This window comes from Heliconius melpomene, chromosome 4 (assembly GCF_056956725.1).
Source record: "Heliconius melpomene rosina isolate 202511_hmr_F chromosome 4, ASM5695672v1, whole genome shotgun sequence".
In the NCBI taxonomy this organism is placed as follows: Eukaryota; Metazoa; Arthropoda; class Insecta; order Lepidoptera; family Nymphalidae; genus Heliconius; species Heliconius melpomene.
Window position 1 is genome coordinate 9,009,566 of NC_140392.1, and position 14,606 is coordinate 9,024,171.

The window sequence follows — 14,606 nt, forward strand, 5'->3', positions numbered from 1 at the left end:
GTTGCGGGTTCTACTCCCATTTGGGGGAAATAATAATTATTATTTCTCTATTCTGGTAGCGGAACTCAATTTTGCTATCCAATTTGAATACGAGTGAAAGGTAAAGAACAGAATGGTTTAACACTAACTTTTCTCGGCTTAAACTGTTAAAGTGTGTTGCTGAAAGACACAATCAAAGAAACATCTTTATTAGAAGCGTAATAAATATGCTCACATGGGATTTGAACCAAATATATACAACATAATTCATTTTGTTAAGATATTTAGAGAAATATTTTGCAAAGAAAGTTTTAATTAAATCAGTGTACAATGCGCACTGATGCCAGAACTCTGGAATAGGCTCCAACTAAGCCAGGGCTTTCGAGATCACGTTCCGTGTAGTACAAGACCCGTTGACAATCTAAATCCTAGCTAGTAATTTTTAGTTCCTCATTTCTCATAGCTTGCCTTGAAATTAAGTGAGCGTTTCAATTTATGCGGCAAAATATAGTATTTATTCTGAATAGACTATATCCAAAAGTGAAGTAAGTACAGTTCGCGAGGCTCAAACCGAGCTTTACATTTGTGTGAGTTGTTATAAAAGTATAGCAAATTCTTTTTCTTTTTATTTTGTTTATTATTAGTAATGAACAAAAAGATCCAACAAAAAAAAATATTTATTCTACGCCGGGTATTGCATCCTCATAATTTTTACTCTCGTCTAATTGTTTGAGTTAATACTGAAACTTTATTTTATATCATCAAGAACAGCTTTGTGACCACGAGTGATTTTCTTGTTTATTGACTGCTAGGTCACATATAATTTTTTTTATTTTTTACAGTGATAGTGATATATCACTATCACTGTGATAAATGTGATGTAGTACTACTTCTTATTATAACGTCATCTTACACTTTTTATAAATCGAAAACAAAAATAAAATATTAAGAATTGAATATACGATCGGTATGCGAGGTGTAACGTTACACGCAAAGTTCAGTTTAGACCTGGCGAAATATAAAGACTTTTCATTATGATTTTGTGTCCAAAAATTTGTTACAACAAAAAATTATAACATGCAAATAAATAAGAACAAAAAATATTTGACATCACTAAAATACTTTATTTTGATTTTTTGGTACGTCTAACATAAGATTTTTCCTTGTGTTTACTTATAATATCAAAAAAAAGGTGGCAAAATTAAACATTTTAAAACAATTTCCTTATTTCAGAGTTGAACCTACACTTATCATCTAAACATTTAATTTGCAACTTAGCTATAATAGCATCTTACCACCCTATTTCCAACTAAATAAAGAAATATTACACGACATAGTCACGGCTTCCAAAAAAAATTATGACAGCAAATCTCGCAAATCCCATATTAATGTTGGGGATATCCAAAAAATGTCATAGTTGCCAAGGAAAAATCCCCCTTTCCGCTGACTCACGCGGGCAGAAAAGACAAATGGCGACGCGAAATTGATGACGAATAGTGCTCTCAATGACGAGGGTCAACAATATGCGATACCTCCATTTCTTATTGTCAGCTGACCTGTGTCTGTGGCGATGGTAGATTGCAGGGTAGTTTGTGCTAAATTAATACATCTTGAAGTTCTATTTTATACTCTATTGCTTAAATGGTAAGGTTTGAAGTGGAAAGGTTGTGGAACTCGAGGTTCAGGCTATTCATTTCCAAGGAAATTAAGGCTTAGACATGCTTTGAATTTTTCGGTGTACGACCTATACTGTGAAACATATATGGAGGTATATTCACAATATTGCTTCTCATCTACTATGAAGCGATCGTGATACAATCACTGTCCTCATATTCTCGTTTTATCCTCATTTCATTTTGTTAAATTTTGTCTATAGAAGTCCTCCTGGAGACATTGCCTAATGAGTTGCGAAACTCAACGCCGCGCTTTGCCTTCATACCAGAGCAAATAAATGAAAATATATATTAAAAAAAAATATCTCATTTCCTCGAGTGGGTATCGAATCCAGTCGCTTTTATAGTCACATACTATGCCCCTGAACCGCGACTTGCCTTACAATTATTTAATATGAAATAGTTCCATACTAAATAGTAATTCTGTTTGTTTTACTCAGAAATAAAAACACAACAGAGCATTATTTAGTTCTAGGCGATTAAGCTGTACTGGACTTAGAAAACCGTTTAAATTGCCAACTAGGTCGAGCAAAGCGACTTAAAGCGTTAGATAAAAAAGTGATTTCTTTTCAATTATTATGAAACTCTTGGCTTAAGTATAAAAATATGATACGAAATAGCCAAGATTAGGTTTTTAACCAACTTGTTTGAAATATAGTAATGTTATTTTTTTATAATGTAAAAAAACCTTTTCTTTTTTAAAATATTAGCTGTTTAATAGTCTAGTATTTACTTACAATATTTTTTTTCTAGATTACAAGTAAGTGATATAGTAAAATAGTTTGTCAAGATACAAGTGCTCTGTCTTAAAGCTGTCTAATCTCTTGTAGACAACCTAACATCATGCTCATGTAATACAGCCTTTGTTTGACTGTAAACGTGACGGCAGTGGGTTCGATTCCCATTCTGGTAACAAGACAAAAAATGGCTTTGCATTTCACTCAATGTCTGCAAAAGTAAGCAGAAGTTAAGGAATGGCTACCACAATTTTATCTCTTGACGGACATAAATAAAGGAAAATTCTAAAAGTATTTCACAATATAAAGCGAAAATAAAAGTTAAAAGTTACTAAGTCTTAATGTTTGTATAATATAATTATTTTTCAATCGCATTAAGGTTAGAAGAGGCTAAGGAGGGACACGCAACCTCATTACAAAGCAATCTTCTACCGGTATTACGGGCGCGGACAAATAGCGTCGTTTGTTGCCACAGATTGGATATACTGACATTAGGCTAAGTGACCTAAGGGACTAGACTTTAATTTTTTTTTTTTTTTCAGCTTCATGGTAGGAAGAGGAAGAGTAGTTTTAAGGCACTCGGTTCTCTACTTTTAACTCAATTTCGAGACATTGAATGTTTATTTTGTTACTACGACAAGGTAAAAGAAAGTAATTCATTACATTTGGGACAAGAAAGTAAGTAAATTGTGAATTTTGCATATTTCTTCTAAAATATTTAATATTTTCTTCTTCGCTCTGGTAACAAGGGAAAGCCTGGTATTGAACTCCTCTACTCAACATGCAATGACAATGACACCAGATTTCGGCAGAAAGGGGGGAACAGAGATGTATGATCTTTTCGACAATACTTTGAAATACTTAAGGCATAAGCGAATTAGAAATTAATATTTTTCCTACTCCTTGGCGCTCCGTTCTCTCTGCCCACCATAATTGAGAAAAGGTGTGAAACTAAAATAATTAGCCAAGTGTGAAGTCACAAAAATTGTATGACAGGTCAATTAATAGTTACTATAAAAATATGCTTTCGAAAGTGATTTTTTTTGCAAAAAAAAATGAAAAAAAAAAAGAATTTAGCATTACTATAAGTTAAATATAACCCAATGGAGAAAATAGTTGTTTTTTTTTTTTTTAATATATTATTATGAGGCACACTGACAAAAGAGATTGCGCTAGAAAAACTAAGAATACTGGCACGCTCGAAACGCCATATTTCGAGAAATCAATCAATCAAAACTAAGAACTTAGAATAATTAAAAGTTACACAAAAAGTTTGCTACAAAAAAACTAGGGAACTCTAACCACCTTTTTACACATTAAATGGTCTCAAGCACTAGATGATATCGTACTTAGTGAAGTGAGTGAACGGTAGAAAAATTATTTCCACTGAATAGTTTTCAAAGGGGAGGGAAAAAACCTTTCATTTTTTTATCATTCACAAGTAAAGGGTCCTCGCGTCTTCGATAGTACCCTCGTACATATAAATGGTCGATATGAAATGTTCGTTCATGAGCGATTTATTTTCAATAGACACTTTATGCACACTTTTTATGCTGGAAAATGTATGTTGGCTATTTATATATGACGAAGCTGAGAAATTTAGGTGCAACGGTTGTGGATTCGCTCGTAAGATCAAACGCGGTGTTAAGTTACGCCACCACAAAATGTAAAGCTTAATAGAGGACAGAGTCTTGGCATCAGATTTCTATCTGCTTATTCTTCTATAGAAATTAAAGTTTTAATAAAAAGCAGCAGGTACAATGTAACCAAAAATGAAAGCGTCTTGCCTTACGAAATAAGATTAAATTTGTCTGTCGCGTTTTACATATTCTTATTCAAAGGAATGTAACAGTGGAATAAGATACAATGAAGCTTCAGGCAGTAAAATCTTTTATGTTTTGAATTGTATCACCTAGATGTAGAATATCAGTATCAAATCTATCATTATAATTATGAATTTTCAGCTTTTGTATCTTCATTCTGTATCCAGCACATAGCTGGGTAGGCATAGGAAACCTGGGAACCTAGTGTTATTCTACACCGGTCCCATTAAGACTATTTCTTTCCCCACTTAAACAATTCATGCTTCATAAGGCGAATAACGATTTACGAAGTAAGAAATATTTTTTGAGAGGTTTTTTCATTTACAAAGTATCTAATGTCTTCAAGGACAATTATGTATTTTTATTTAAGCAGTATGGCTTGAATTCCGCGACTCACGCGAATTTTTTTAAAAAATTGAGCGGTGCATAGAGTTAATACTAGGTTCCCTATTCCTGTCCTGCCATGCAGGATACATTGTGATCCTATTATAAATAAAAAAACACTTACAAACACTTTTTCATAATACACTCCTATGTACGTTCAAAGTGGCCTATTGTTACCTGAGATATTTACGTTGCGGTGCATTCTCTCTGCACCAGCACAGAGACAAACCAGGTCACGGTCAAAGTAGCTGCAAATTTCTGACGAGCTCTTTTTTAAGTCTTTTTGCCGTCTAGTTTAGGTTTTTACAAGTTCCAAGGTGTTTTTCGTAAAGTGGATTTGTAATAGAGCTTTTTTTGAAAGGATGGTAATAGCAGGTTCCATTTTAGAATCTGACCCCTTTTAGGGTACAAATTCAGATTTTGGGGTCAATCTAAACACTTATTTATTATCATAATAAGTGGTTCTTTTTACTCTTCACGCTGTATCCGGCACATAAAAGGGTAGACAAAGGGATCCCGGAAACGTAATTTCAAGACAGTCAGTTTACGCAGAATTCTCGGTGCATTGCACGTTGAGAGGCGGAATTCAACGCCGCTCTTTACCTCTTTACTAGAGCGAAGAAATAAAAATATTAAATATTCTCTCGAGTGGGAATCGAACTCACAACTACCCTTCTATGCGATAAAATGCGCGCACCTGCTCTTTATACAGCTATTACACTAATTAGCCACTTGTAACATAAAATTGGTGTGATAAAGCCACTTTTCTTAGCTGAAAGTTGAAAAAGCTACTATTAGTATAGAAGTTCACATGAAAAAGTTCGAAAATGTTGTGCCGCAAATGAAAGTAGAAGTCAACATACGAGTAAATGCAACAAAATAAACGTTTTTCTAAAGTTTTTGTTACAAATTACATTGGGTGGAGCTTTGTCGTTTTAATTTGAGAGAAACTAGTGCTTTTTAGAGAGGAAAATTTTTATTAAGTGTACGGGTAGCTTTATTATGTAGTTTCTTTCTTGATAATGATTATTTAAAAATAATCTATTTAGAGGTTTTTTGAAAAAAAATAATATAAAAGCCATATGAAAGAATTCCCGTACCGGGAATCGAACCCGAGCCTCCTGGGTGAAAGCCAGGTATCCTAGCCACTAGACCATACGGGATGTGTTGTAACTGTATGAATACTGTAATTTATATGATAAACCTAAGATAAAGTAAATCAGAGCTTAGCTAAGATTTATTAGGTTTTCTTCAAATATTTAATATATTTTCATTTCCTCGTTCTGGTAGCGAGAGAAAGGGCGGTGTTAGGTTCCGTCATTCAACGCGCATTGTCTCGGAAATTTGGCCTAAGTGTCTTAACATTAGGTTCCCTCTGCCTATGGTGCTGTGTGCGGGAAACAGCGTGAAACTGATTAAATATTTTTTTAATATGCCAGACCATATTTTCATTTACCAATAATATATGTAGACATAGTATACACGTAATTTCTGTTCTTTATTAAGTGTTACATCAGAAACCCGAATGCCTACACAAAATAGGTCGGCCGTTCGGACGTGGGAGGTTGTAATATACAGATATTACTTACTATTTTCTCACGTTACAGAAATATATTGACATTATTGTGAAGCTTAGTTTATTCCTTTTTTTATAAGTTCACGTAATTTTCCGCCATTAGGAGGGTGGGCAGAGGGAACTTTGGAACCTATCTACCTGTTAAGATACTCCATTCCAATTAAGACGCTTCCGTTCCCCATTTTCTCTCAATGAAACTTAACGTCACACAAGGTAAACCTTGTTACCAGAGCGAGGAAATGAAAATATGAATATAATTTCAGTTCCTCTGGAGGGAATCGAATCCACAACCTGTCGCATTTATAGTCACACGCGCTACGACTGAGCTAAATCCTTCCGATTAATCTTTCACAGAAACATTCTTATCAATGGAGTAAAATTTATTGCTTTTATATTTACCTATTTTAACACTTAACTAAACATTGGTCAAAGTAGTTAAAATGTTCACATTAGAAATATTAGAAAACTAAGGGTGCTGCAAATACATATTACAATACAAGCACACATCAGTGAACGAAATAAATTAGCTTTCAGTTAAAGCGGGCGAAGTCGCGAGCGGGTCGCTAGCACTATATATAATAATAACATAAATATTACTAGTATCAATGCCTAATAAGGTTGATGATGAGAAAAATAACAGTAGTAAGTTTGTAGCAATACTTGAACAATAATAAATACAATAGGCTATTGTGTTCTACCTAATAATATCATAATGTTATAGATAAGTATATATAATGCTCATTCTCTATATGCTTAGGTCTAAACGATTTTAAATGACGCTGGCCCCATACATGCACCTGATATTTTGTGAATATTTCACGAATATTACACATTATTACGAATGAAATAGCCTACTTTTGAAACAGAGTCGACGTGATCCTTCAATAAATTTGATAAATTAAATATTAGTTAAGACTAAACAAGAAAATTTTTGTAAATCATAGAGCACAGTAAGCAGAGGGAACCCAGTAATTTGATGATAAGACATTCCGTTACCATCAATTGGTCTCGCAACGCCTTGAGAATATGGCGAATGAGCTAGAAAATTAAAATATTAAAGATTCCAACTTGAATTATTTCGAACCCACTATCAACGGATTCGGTAATTCAAATAGATATTTCAAGTATATTATAAAAAAAAAAACAAATTATCCCTAACTTAAAATATTTTTAAGCCCTCTGAATATCGATCGCTGAAGGAATCAACGTAATTAATAAAAAAGTTGGCTACAAGTCAGTGGCCGTGACATTATTACTAGCATTCTTATAATAGCAGCCAAAAATACTTGGCGGAATACAAGAAAGAGAACAGTTATGTAATACGTACGAAATCTATAGATACTAATAAATCTATAGATACTACATACTCGTATATATTTTCAAGCAGTTGTTGATTCGATTCCCAGTAATAAATTATGTTCATTGTATCGCTCTGGTTACAATACAAACGAGTGAGTCAACACTCAACATAAAAATGGAAAATCTCGAAAATTGGACAGAAAGAGGGGAATGGAGTATCTCAACCCTAGGTCACCTATCCTGAATATATGCAATGGAGCATGAACCTATGAAAAAATATACCCCTTGGGTATCCCTAAGATTCTATGCACTTTCTGCCCCACTGTACTTGATACATGCGGAAATAAAGCATGAAGAAAAAAATAAATCTCATTTTACGGAATAACGATATTCTTTATCAATCGTCTCTACATATATACATATGTATATGGTTAAACACAGAAGGTAAACCTTTTATAGAGCACATTTGCTGCTGCTAGCGACATTTTCATCAAAGAAAATAAATCTCTATAGTATGAATATTGCGGTATTGTAAAAACGAGGTTGCCGAGGGAACACTTACGGTAACGCGTGTGCTTCGTTTTTAATGTTTTCTTTTCACTCAGCCGGTAAATAAACGCTAGGGTTATACTCTAGTTGTTGGATGGAATGGGTTATTTCCTGGTGTAGTTTTAAGTAATGCAAGAAATTAAGTCTATATTTCTATATAAATTTCAATTAATAGATTTTTATAATTGACTTCCAAAAAATGAGATTGTTAATTGGACGTGTAAGTATGGTATAGTTGGAATTAGATAATATTAGAGTTATTTTAATTAAGGCAGGCAGAGGGAAGCTGGGAACATGTCAAGATACTCGGTCCCTGCTAATACTATTAGAGTCGGTGACAGCATGGATTTTATTTTTTTATTTAGTTTTTGTTCAATGTATCTGTCATCTCTTCATTATTTTACGTAAAAGTTAAAATTCACAAGAGTCAGCTATCAACAAATTAATTACACCAACCTACCGCAAATAGACCAGCTATAGGTACCTACCTCTTTCCGTTCCATAGTACAAAACAAAGCTACCTCGTTTCACATTACAGGTGGAATAAATCAACGGTTTAGCCAAATTAGTTACCAACTCAAACATTTGCTGTGGAGACTGGAAATGAATAGCGCTGGCTGTTGGAAATTACGAACGAATGAATTTCGGGACTTTTTTTGGCTTTCACGCTATTTACGTAAACTTTCATTTACGTATAAACCAGGATAAGTGGAGAGAAATTAGTGCTAAGTCACTCCATTTACCTTCCGCCCAATTTTCGGAGAATTGCGTTAAATAGCGGATCCATATAATCACAAATATGGATATTGAACTACGTGTACTTATCTATCTAGCAAACGATTTAGCTTCATAAACGTGTGAAGTTAAATCTTCAATTCTCTAGGAAAAAGGTTCCTGTAGAGAAGGCGTCTTGAATACCAGACATAGCAAGGTAGGTAAGAGGGAACATGGGAACCTGATGTTTAGATATCTCCATTTGGGTAAATATTCAGATATATACAGCAATAAAATCTGTACTAGATTTATTTTCAACATATAGAACGGGATTTAATAAGAAAAGATAAAAATCCTGTTTTAAATCGGTCCAATGATGCAATCGCTTTACCATAGCGTACGGACGGGTTGTATGAGGTGGAACATTCGAGAATTCAAACGCTGGTTCCCTGCAATATGTAACTTGTATGCGGTGAACGTGACAGTCTTTTAGATAAGAACAAATATGACCCGATATTTGAGTGTGAATAACTTTAAATTTCTATGTCTACTTTGAAATATTTGGTATGGGAGGCCAGTCGTGGCGCAGGGGTACAAGGTCCTCTTAATGGGAACGGAGTATCTTGACACTAGGTTCCCAGGTTACCTCTGCCTCTCTAAGGGAAATCTCTAATGTACGGGATAAAGCATGTAGCTTTAAAAATATTTAGTTGAATGGGATGGTTGTGGATTGAATACTACCTCATTTTTTTCGGTTTTTCGCTCTGAAAAAAGAAAATAGGTCTTTTAAATTTCAAACTGTATTTCATACAAAGGAGATTAGGCGAAGGCGGTAGTGTTAAGACACTACTCATTAATACACTATCTTTAGCCACTTTCCGCCGAATTTTCGGGGCAGTGCTATCGAACCCGCAACCGTCGCGCTTACAATACGTAAATAATATAAACTAACTAATATATTACATAAAATTATTTTGTCTTAGCTCAAAGACTCTAACTTAATAATATTCATCCCATGAATTATACATACATATGTTACTCGCCACTTAACGATCGTTAGGTGTTTCCCATAGCCATTAAGAACCCCATCTTCCATACAACATCAACTTAACAGTCCTTCATGGCTAAAGATACCCATAATTAATGTATGAATGCTTGCACAAATACATTTAATAAACGTTATAATTTGTTGAATTTTAACGTCTGAGATTTAGCTATACTTTTTTTAGAAAATGTATATAAATATTTCAAAATAGCGGGATTCGAATCCGCGCCTTAAATAACAAAAATAAGTTATAACAAGCGTATAAGAATGTTAGCATACGTTGATGAGAACGTATAGCTTAGAAGTCAGAGCACTTGAAAAAGGTTTTTCAAGGGGCGCGGCTTCAAATTCCGCTTTCATAATGCTAAAAAAGCATGAGGTTTTTTTGTATTTACGAAATTTAAGAAGAATATTATTCAATAATAATATTTTTCTCAAGGACTTTATGGTGCAGGCGGAAACTAAAACTAAATATATATAGTTATTTTTATTTAGCTATTATTTCTTCTTAAATGGACTATACATATACCAATGGAAATCGTATCTGAGTAGAATTACATAGGTCCTAGAGACTTTCGTACTTTCATTTATTAAGAGATAACTTTATTTAATTACAAGCAATTTTAATCAAACTTTCAAAGTTTATAACTACAGCCGTCGTTGTGACGAGTGAGTCGAAATGTTATATAAAAGTTCCTACACAGGTACAAGAGGCTATATTTGTACGTTTGGAATTAAACTTTTAATTAATTTTCACGACAATGTAATTACATATATTTAGCTTACTTATAAATGTACAAAAAAAAAGGTTTGTAATTATTGTTTTGCATCATTTAATTTCAGATTTCAGTAATTTAATAAAATAATTGTCAAAATTAATAAATTTAATTCAGTTTAGTTTTAAATATAAGGCACTTCTGCAATTTTAAGTTGTATGGAAAACACAGAAGGAAATTGATCGATAAAAAAGAATTACTAATTTTATATATGTACCTATATATGTATTTTTTTAAGTATCCCATGTTTTTTACGGTAAACGAGCGTGCGGGCGATGGTAAGTGATCACCGCCCACGACTCCGTGTAACACCAGAGGAGCTGCAGGTGCGTTGCCGGTCTTTGACGTGAAGATAGACCGTTTTCTAATATCTCAAGGAATATGTTTATTATATTAGTATTAGGTAAGTTAAAGTCAATATTAGTGTTTATAATAATAGTACAATAGTTTCTTTTAACATTTCTCACATGCTTTTCTGAGATCTCTTTAAGTTAGTGTTTTTGAAGAGCTTTTAGTAGCAAGAGATAGAAAAAACCTTAATAATAATACCTCTAAAGTATATTCGGTAAATACCTCATATTTCACATATGAACATGGTACATACGTAACATAGACGTTTCCAAGTTGTAATAGTTAAAATCAACGGTTCGAGCAAATTAGTTATGAAGTCAAACATTTGCTTTAGTACCGACGTCGGTGGAAACGAATAATGGCTGTTCTGTCACATAATGCTATTTAAAATCATGATATGCTGTGAAAATTGTACTGAACAGCATACAGGGGGAAAACGAATAATGAAGTTGTTTTTGGTTGGTTTTTGAGGAGTAGAGGCCGAATGGTGAATATATAACAGGAAAGATTGAGGGATCCCAGTGCACAGATATTCCGTCCACCACGCACACTTATCGTGTTGGGTGGCGGAACACAACGCCGCGATTAGTTAGCCAGATAAAAATAGTTTTAAATTAAATAATTAAATAGCTAAACAAACTAATAAATTGATACACAATCTTGGTATATCCACGTACAATATATTCACATATTTATAGAACTCTGTTAATTAGTACTGAAATAACAAACGTTAGTTTATAAGTTTTTTTGAATTTATCTTCTGAACGACAATATATACCATCTTATAAATCACAAGTAGGTAGTTGATTAATATAGTTTATAGCTATAATATATTGTACTACAGATAGGGATGCAAGGGGGTCATAATACCTAAGTGCCCTCAAACAGTCAACCTCACCTGCCCGTGGTGCATCCTGCTGATCTACGAACGAGGCTCTGACGACCGAACGGTGGCGGTATAACCATCCAATCAGCCAGGCTTCAAATTAGGCTGGTGACGGGCAGCAGCGTCACCAGTGCAAGGGGGCCCGACCCTGCGCTCGCCAACACGCCCTTGCCTAGCGTGGCGAGTATGGGCAACACTTCCCATGTCAGCACACCGAAAGAAACGGCCCTCAGTTCCCGGTGGCCCTGCTATTCCCGACCATCGTGGTGACGGTCGTGGTCACGGCGGGGCAGAGGGTGCGAAGAATCTCCGGGTAGGATCCGGTCACCACACATACCACCAACTACATTTGGCTACATATAATGTTCGTTCGTTGAAGGAAGATGTCTATCTAGCTGAGCTCGAGTCGGAGTTAGGACACATAAACTGGCACATTCTAGGGCTGTCAGAAGTCCGAAGACAGGGAGAGGACACGATAACCCTGAAATCGGGCCACCTACTCTACCATCGAGAGGGCGATAAGACGTCACAAGGCGGAGTTGGCATATTGGTTAACAAAGTTCTCTCTGGCAATGTGATGGAAGTCAGCAGTGTGTCCACTCGGGTAGCATACCTCATACTCAAATTAACTAGGAGGTATTCTCTGAAAGTGATTCAGGTTTATGCTCCCACGTCGACACACTCTGACGACGAGGTCGAGGCCGTCTATGACGACATAACAAGGGCCTTACACGACACCACCAAGACCCACTTCACTGTTGTTATGGGGGACTTCAATGCCAAAGTAGGAGCACAAGAACGCGGTGAATCGGTTATTGGATCGCACGGTATTGGTAGCAGAAACCGTAGGGGCCAAATGCTAGTTAACTTTCTCGAATCCCAGAGGCTCTCTCTGATGAATTCTTTCTTCCAGAAAAAGCCTCAGAGGAAGTGGACATGGCGAAGCCCAGATAATGTGACTAAAAATGAGATCGACTTTATCATGACGAATAGGAGGTATATATTCAAAGACGTCTCAGTGATCAACAGGTTTAATACCGGAAGTGATCACCGACTTGTACGAGGGACTTTGAATATAAACTTCCGACTCGAAAGAAATCGTCTGATAAAGTCTACGCTCCGACCGTCACAACGCTGCTAAATCCGATGAGTTCCAGCTGGAACTCCAAAACCGATTCCAATTGCTGGAAACTACGGAGGATGTTGACCAATGTGCCAATCAGTTTGCGAAGGTCATCCGAGAAGTGGGAGAGTCATCCTTTTGTCAACAAAGTCAGAGGAGTAAATCATCTAAGTTCTCGGCCGAAACAGTGGATCTGATGAGACAGAGACGGGAGACGTCTACGGATTCGCCAAATTTCCGCCTTCTCAATAAGCGTGTAAAAAATCATATACGATTCGACCTCCGCCAAAGCAATCTAAGAGCAATCGAAGATGCTATAGAACGAAATAAAGGCTCGAAAGTATTCGCTAAACAATTGGGAAGGAGTCATTTGGCGAAGCTGACGACATCTGATGGTCGAGTCATTACATCCAAACCAGATCTACTCCTAGAAGCCGAAACTTTTTATGGAGGACTGTACTCCTCTCATGCACCTAAACCCACCATTGAAAACGCGAATGACAAACGTGCCAAGCTGACCCGTCACTTCACGAACGAGCTACCGGACATAGAGATTGCCGAAATTGGGATGGCTCTTGAGCAGCTCAAAAACAACAAGGCACCTGGGGAAGACGGTATTACCACGGAACTCTTAAGAGCTGGTGGGCGTATTGTCTTGGAGGAGCTCCAAAAGATATTTAATACCGTCTTAAACAAGGGCACAACGCCAGAAGCATGGTCTAGAAGTGTGGTCATATTGTTCTTCAAAAAAGGAGATAAAACGCGCCTCAAGAACTACAGACCGATAGCACTTCTAAGCCATGTCTATAAGCTTTTCTCAAGAGTCATATCAAACCGGCTTGCCCGAAGATTTGACGATTTCCAACCTCCTGAACAGGCCGGGTTTCGAAAAGGCTACAGTACCGTAGACCACATCCACACACTAAGACAGGTTATACAAAAGACCGAGGAATATAATCGCCCTCTGTGTCTCGCATTTGTGGACTACGAAAAAGCCTTCGACTCCATCGAAACCTGGGCTGTTCTCGATTCTCTGCAGCGATGTCAAGTCGATTGGCGGTATATCGAGGTGCTGAAATGTATATATACATCCGCTTCGATGACTGTCCAAATTCAGGATGTCCAGACAAGACCAATCCCTCTGAAGCGCGGAGTAAGACAGGGAGATGTAATATCTCCGAAACTGTTTACTAACGCTTTAGAGGATGTCTTCAAAACACTGGACTGGAGTGGGCAGGGTATTAATATCAACGGAGAATACATTTCACACCTTCGATTTGCTGACGACATAGTTGTAATGGCCGAATCGCTGCATGAGTTAACGGAGATGCTGCAAAGCCTGAGTGTTTCTTCCAGACGGGTGGGTCTGGGAATGAACTTGGATAAGACTAAGGTCATGTTCAATTCATTTGCAGATCCAAGGCCAGTTATCGTCGATAATGTTAGCATCGAAGTTGTCCAGGAATACGTCTACCTAGGCCAAACTATACAACTTGGTAGGAACAACTTCGACAAAGAGGCTGACAGAAGAATACGTTTGGGCTGGGCAGTGTACGGAAAACTTCGCCAAATCTTCGACTCGCCACTACCTCAATGCCTGAAATCTCGGGCATTCGACCAGTGCATTCTTCCGGTCATGACGTACGGGGCGGAGACATGGACTCTAACGAAAGGCCTCGTCCACAAATTTC

General features: G+C 36.3%; 1 non-coding gene across 1 annotated transcript; it reads right to left on the bottom strand.

The window, feature by feature from the left end:
- Positions 1–5,687: 5,687 nt before the first annotated feature.
- TRNAE-UUC (transfer RNA glutamic acid (anticodon UUC)) lies at positions 5,688–5,759 on the bottom strand. Its single transcript has one exon. It is a non-coding gene; the product is annotated as a tRNA-Glu (tRNA).
- Between the last annotated feature and the right edge of the window lie 8,847 nt (positions 5,760–14,606).